We start from the raw sequence: 6,515 nt of genomic DNA on the forward strand, positions 1-6,515 counted from the left end.
ACTTTATTTTTAATTTTTGCCGCTTGAATTATAAGATGCCTTTTGGTATGGTCCTCTTTGGGTTCATCTTGTTTGGGACTCTCTGTGCTTCCTGGACCTAGATGTCTGTTTGCTTTCCCAGGTTAGCGAAGTGTTCAGCTATTATTTCTTTAAATAATTTCTCTGCCTCTTTCTCTCTCTTCTCTGTCTGGGACCCCTATAATGAGAATGTCAGTACATTTGATGTTTTCCCAGAGGGCTCTTAAACTATCCTCATTTCTTTTAATTCTATTTTCTGTTCATCCTGGGTGATTTCCACTACTGTCTTCCAGTTTGCTATCTGTTCCTCTGTATCATCTAATCGATTGTTGATTCCTTCTAGTGTAGTTTTCATTTCAGTTATTGTATTCTTCAATTCTGTATGGTTCTTCTCTACATTTTCTTTGTTAAAATTCTCACTGTGTTCATCCACTCTTCTCCTGAGTTTGCTGAGCATCTTTCTGATCACTACCTTGAACTCTTTCTTGAGTAGATTGCTTTGCTTTTCTCCACTTCATTTAGTTTTTGTTCTGAGGTGGTGTTTGGTGCCTGCGTTTGGAACATATTCCTTTGTCTCCTCATTTTGCCTAATTTTCTGTGTTTATTTCTATGTAGTAGATAGGTCGGTTACATTTCCTGCTCTTGGAGAGGTGGCCTTATGTAGGAGATGCCCTATGGGGCCCAGCAGCACACTGCCCTCTGGTCACCAGAGCTGTATGCTCTCGGGAGCCCCCTCTGTGGGCTGCGTGGGCTCTTCTGTTGCGGTGGGCTGACTGCTGTAGGCACACTGGCAGGCAGGGCTTGCGCAATGGCTGCCCACCTGCTGGCGTGGGCCTGGGTCCCAGCATGGTGGGCTGGGGTGTCCAGGACTGGTGCTGGCCCACTGATGGGCAGTTAAGCCCCTGCTTCTAGTAGGTTAGAGGGAGGACTCCAAAGTGGCACTTGTCAGCACCAGTTTCTTGCGGTAGAACGAGCTCTCAAAAATGCTTGCTGCCAGCTTCTTTGTCTCCAGGGGGAGTCCCAGTTGCCTCCTGCCTCTTTGGGAAGCTCTCCAAGATCAGCAAGTGTGTCTAACCCAGGCTCCCTTCAAACTACTGTCTCTGCACTGGGACCGAACAAATTTATAATTGTGAACCATTGGAAACAAACATCAATCGTGAAGGGGTAAGTTAAAAAATTAGGAACTCTGATGTTGGAGATCAGCGTCACTCAACCCTTTTACCTGTTTCCACATCATTCCACTTACACATCCTACTCTTAACTGGAAGGGAACGGAGGACATAATGAGAACCACGGATGCAGAGCTGTGCATTTATTGGCATGGAGGAATGTCCCAACATTGCTGACTGGAAAAGCCAGGATCTTTGACATGATGTAGAATTACGTCTACACGTACAAATCCATAGGTAACTAAGGACATTCAGCAAAATGCAGATGGTGGCTGTCCTTAGAGAGTGGGGTTTCAAGTCATTTCTAATATCATCTTTGTGCTTTTCTGCTCTGTTTGAATTCTTATAATGGGCATATATCATATTTATACTCAGAAGAAAAAGCGGGAAAGCATTTTAAAAAAGAATAATAAACATAAGCAGTAGTAATCAGCAATAGGTTTAAAAAGCTGGAAAATCATTTTTTCTCAGAATATAGCAACTCAACAGAATATTAACAGTTTTTTAAATGCAGCACAGTTTGGTGGTCTTGTGTTTCATTAGTTTTTCTACCATTTGAATGGTGTATATAAATACATGCTCTAAGCAGAATCCACCAAAGTATTCAGATAAAAAGTGAGATCTAAAGATGTGATGTGGGTCAAACATCTGAAACTTTAGTCAGAAATAATACCAAATGGTTAGCTGTTTTTTTATCATTTACAAAAAGTAGGTAAATGATGAAGTTTTCATTTGTCATGCAGACATTGTTAGAATTATTGAGACGTAGCTTAGAGAGAAAGGGAAGAGGCGTTTGGTTTTACACCTGCTTTTTAGAAGACATTTGCATGAAAGAGAAATAACAGTGTCAGTAACATCTCAAATACAGGAGGACGTCTAAAGGTACAGGACACATCAGATGTATGTTTCAGACATAGTGACAAATTTCAAAGAGCAGTCCATTGTTAGAAGCTTACGCAATGTTGAAATACTAGTTTGGTACTCAAGAGGTAAGGTTTTTACATGGTTATCTTTCATTAGATTTATTCAGAAATTTAGTATGTGAGAGTTTAGTGTTAATAAAGCGTTACAAAGCTCAGCAGACAATTGGAATAAAAGATTTTGAATTGAGCAGAAATACCTCTCCTCCCGGCAGACTTATGATTATGTGCAGTGAATGAGTGTTGGCATTAGAAAGCTAAAGCACATAACACATACAGAATATTAGTATTCAGTAAACAATCACGATTGCAGTCGTCAAGTGCCGAAAGTCTGCCACGTGTGTTCCCAGCCTCCTTTAAAAGTAGTGCAGCTGTTACATTAATGGATGAGAATCCGGGGTAATATCAAGGAATAAAAAATTGTTCAGTTTGATTAGTTCTAGGGGGATGTCATCTTCAAAATGTGCCTAATTCGATAATACCAGGGCATTTCTGAGAGACGATAGAAAATAAGGATAATGTGATGTAAATAGATACATTATTACTTTCATCTCTTTTGACATAAACCATCCTATAAGCAAAATGACAGCAAAGAGGTGAGACATAGGGAAGCAGCCTCTTCCATCTGTAGAAAATTGCATGGTGGGCTGAGAGCCATGGGTCAGAGGATCAAGAGTGGACCCCAAGCTGACTGGCTTCCCCCTAGTAATTGCAGTAGTAGATCACATTCATGGAACGTTTAATATGTTCCAGACCTTTCGCTAGCTGCCTCACATGGATTAGATCATTTAACCTTCACCACCACCCTGCAGGGAAAGAACTGTTGTCACTGCCGTTTTACAGATATGAAAACTGAAGCTTGGAAAAGCTAGGTAACTTCTCAAGGTCACATAGTAAGGGGTGGAGCTGGTATTTGGACTCAGATACGCCGATGGGTCCCTCAGTCACTACATTCATTGCTTCCCCGTGCCTGCTGGCTAAGGAGGGCCTTCGTGTATGTAACCTGCCGGAGCCCTCATCCTCAATATCCCAATCCAGTTTCTTTTCGGGAAATTTGGAATCTTTTTTATCTTATGCCTTGGAAATACTTTCGGTCAAGCCAGGTTCAGGCTGTTTTTATCCTGTTGTCCTTGAAATGCTCTCTCTCCACCTGCCTTTCCCCCCCAACCCCCTGAAAGCTCTTGAAGTTGATCTACAGAAGAGTTAAATACATACGTAATTAGAAAGCAAGAGGGAAAGGATGGGCCTGGAAGTGCTCAGAACTGAAATTTGGGTGTTGAACCCTCTGGCAGTATTCTTCCTTACCCTGTCTAGTGACTTGAATGTGGCCAGCAGACATGAAATGTTCCTGGAGATTTGAGTCACTATTGGAGTTCAGCTTCTTCTTGGTTCAAATTCTTTTTAAAAATGAGACCAGGCTTACTCAGGGTAGGAAATGAGTGGTAATCCATTTCACAATTAAGGCATTCTTCTATTTTTTATTTTTATTGGAGTACATAGTTGATTTAGAATGTTGTGTTAGTTTCTGCTACACAGCAAAGTGAATCAGTTATACATATATCCACTCTTTCTTAAATTCTTTTCCCATATAGGTCACCATAGAGTACTGAGAAGAGTTCCCTGTGCTATACAGTAGGTCCTTATTAGTTATCTGTTTTATAAAGGCGGCCCTTGTTACCTCCATTAACCCAGAGAAAGGTTGCTGGGAACGTGTGCCTCCAATTTTCTTGCTCCCATTTCCTTCTTAGAGGGAAAATAAGGTGATTTCATTTAGACATTTTTACTCTCAACTCTATTTTTTAATAAAGAATTTAAGTTATTTACTTTCATCCTTTGAAAGATGAAATCTCCTTGAAACACAGTGTTGACCACTTAGATCACTTGGGTTATGTATCTAGACCAGGACATTATACTATTCATTAATGGTAGCAATAATAACCATTGGAAATACTAGAATTCATTTGTAGAGAAAATTCCAGATATCCTCAAGACATCTTCAAAGTGTTGACAAGCCTCAATTAATAATCAAAATCCATGCTAGATCACTGAGATTTTAGATAAGAAATCATCCTTAAAAATTTTGCTACTGGGCTTCCCTGGTGGCGCAGTGGTTGAGGGTCCACCTGCCGATGCAGGGGGCGTGGGTTCGTGCCCTGGTCCGGGAGGATCCCACATGCCGCGGAGCGGCTGGGCCCGTGAACCGTGGCGGATGAACCTGTGCGTCCGGAGCCTGTTCTCCGCAACGGGAGAGGCCACAGCAGTGAGAGGCCCGCGTACCGCAAAAAAAAAAATTTTGCTACTAAACATGGTGTAATCATTTTCAAAGATAATAGGAATTTAATATATATTGAGTGATGGAGCTCAGAACTGTCATGCGCGACTACTAGATGAGACCTAGCATCTGTTGAGAGATCTGTCGTTGAAATGGGCAGGCACAATTGTGATTTGTTACTAAAATGGGAAAAAAATGACGAAAACATCTCTGCCCAATTGAAGAGGTCATCCTTCCTTTATCTTATTCAGCGTCCATAATGAAACTTGTATTACTACTTCAGTTTGTTTTGTTGTTTGTTTTGTTATTTATTTATTTATTTATTTATTTATGGCTGTGTTGGGTCTCCGTTTCTGTGCGTGGGCTTTCTCTAGTTGCTGGGAGCAGGGGCCACTCTTCATCGCAGTGCGCGGGCCTCTCACTGTCGCGGCCTCTCGTTGCGGAGCACAAGCTCCAGACGCACAGGCTCAGTAGTTGTGGCTCACAGGCCTAGTTGCTCCGCGGCATGTGGGATCTTCCCAGATCAGGGCTCGAACCCGTGTCCCCTGCATTGGCAGGCGGATTCTCAACCACTGCGCCACCAGGGAAGCCCCTGTTTGTTTTTTATCTCTTAGCAGCAGAAAAATTTTATTCCTTTTAAGGACAATTAAACCACATCCAAGGCCTTAGCTTACAGTCACAAACCAACGTAGCCATTAAAGCATTAGATATTGAGGTATAAGACATACAATGAGGGGAATGCTTTGCCATCAGAGGGTGACACCAAGCTTGCTCAATGGACAGTGAGCTCTGCTAATGAGTAGGCGAGGTTGAGGGTAAGTGCTTATCTGCAGAACCGAAGGAGAACAGCTGTGCTCTACAAGTACTGAAGCATTTCAGACCACATAGGTAGGGATATACTTTCACGATGAAGGGAAGGGGAGAGAAAGCGAAGTGCCCCCCCCACCCCACGAGGCATTCGGCTGCCTTGCAGAGGGCCATGGCGGAGAAGCAGACCTCCCCTTGCCCACGCTCAGTGACTTCTCTGCAGACCTGGGCGGCGTCCTGCAGCAGTGAGTCCTCTGAACTGGCGCCACGGTTCACCGGAAAAGGCCTCCATCCATCAAGTTCATGGAGGTGGCCATCCACATTGTTAAACAGAATAAAATGAACGTTCACTTTGTCATCTACCCGACGTTGGCCTTCCTGTGCCACGGCATCATGGATTCCCTGGAGGGCCTCATTCTTTTCAAAGCATTTTGCTCTGTCTTCAGGGTACAACTTCTCTGTTTCAGAAAGAAACTGTTTTGGAACTGACCCATCCTCGAACTCCAGTTTGTCCTGATTATTGGCCACTGCATGAATGAGAGTCCGATGGTTCCACAGGAGTTGCCAATGGTCTGCTTCATGAAGTACACCTTAGGGCTTACTTCTTGTCTCTTCAGCTCTTCAATCTGTTTTTTCCTGAAGTTCTCATGCTGGGCCGTGAGAGGAAAGAGCCGCAGCAGCGCTCAGGCAGGCGCTGCCACCGAGCCCGGAGACTTCTCCTCCAGGCCCAACATGTCCTCCAAGCGCCACTGGCCGGCGACCCCCAGCCGGGCCAGCACCTTGTTCAGCATCTCCGGGTTAATCTCCATCGGTTTGAGCTGCATCTTCGCGAACTAGGGAAGGAAGCACAACCCAGAGAAGAGGAAAAACAGCCACTACTTTAGTTTTTGTATCTTGTCCAGATTCTTACTCAAAATATTAGCCAAGTCATGTACTATCAGTGCTTCTCACTATTTAATTAGGTTCAAAATCTTACCATTTTATCAGGTACAGATGGATTCGAAGACTGAGAATCACCAATATGTCTGTATGAAAGACTCCTGGGAGATAATGAGCACGAGGAGATTTTTTATTAGGAAGAAGGAAGAATTGAATTAGTGAGCTGGATCCATATCTCTATTGCTAAGCTTCAAAGCTGCTTGCTTCTTTATACTTATATTAGAAGTAACTCAATTAAGCAACAGATTTTTATTGAGCATAAAATATTCTGGGCAAGGTGATACATGAGGGATATTCCCATACACAGAGGAGGGTAACACATACTCTAATTTAAGGATTTAGATTGGGAGATTAGAAATATGTACATAAAAATATTATTAAAAAGTATAA

General features: G+C 42.9%; 1 pseudogene; it reads right to left on the reverse strand.

Annotated features, from left to right (window-relative positions):
• Nucleotides 1-4,781: 4,781 nt before the first annotated feature.
• On the reverse strand, nt 4,782-6,010 carry LOC111173772 (ubiquitin carboxyl-terminal hydrolase isozyme L1 pseudogene; annotated as a pseudogene).
• Between the last annotated feature and the right edge of the window lie 505 nt (nt 6,011-6,515).

This window comes from Delphinapterus leucas, chromosome 11 (assembly GCF_059928025.1).
Source record: "Delphinapterus leucas isolate spDelLeu-1000000601 "Yukka" chromosome 11, BTC_Dleu_Yukka2, whole genome shotgun sequence".
Taxonomy (NCBI): domain Eukaryota; kingdom Metazoa; phylum Chordata; class Mammalia; order Artiodactyla; family Monodontidae; genus Delphinapterus; species Delphinapterus leucas.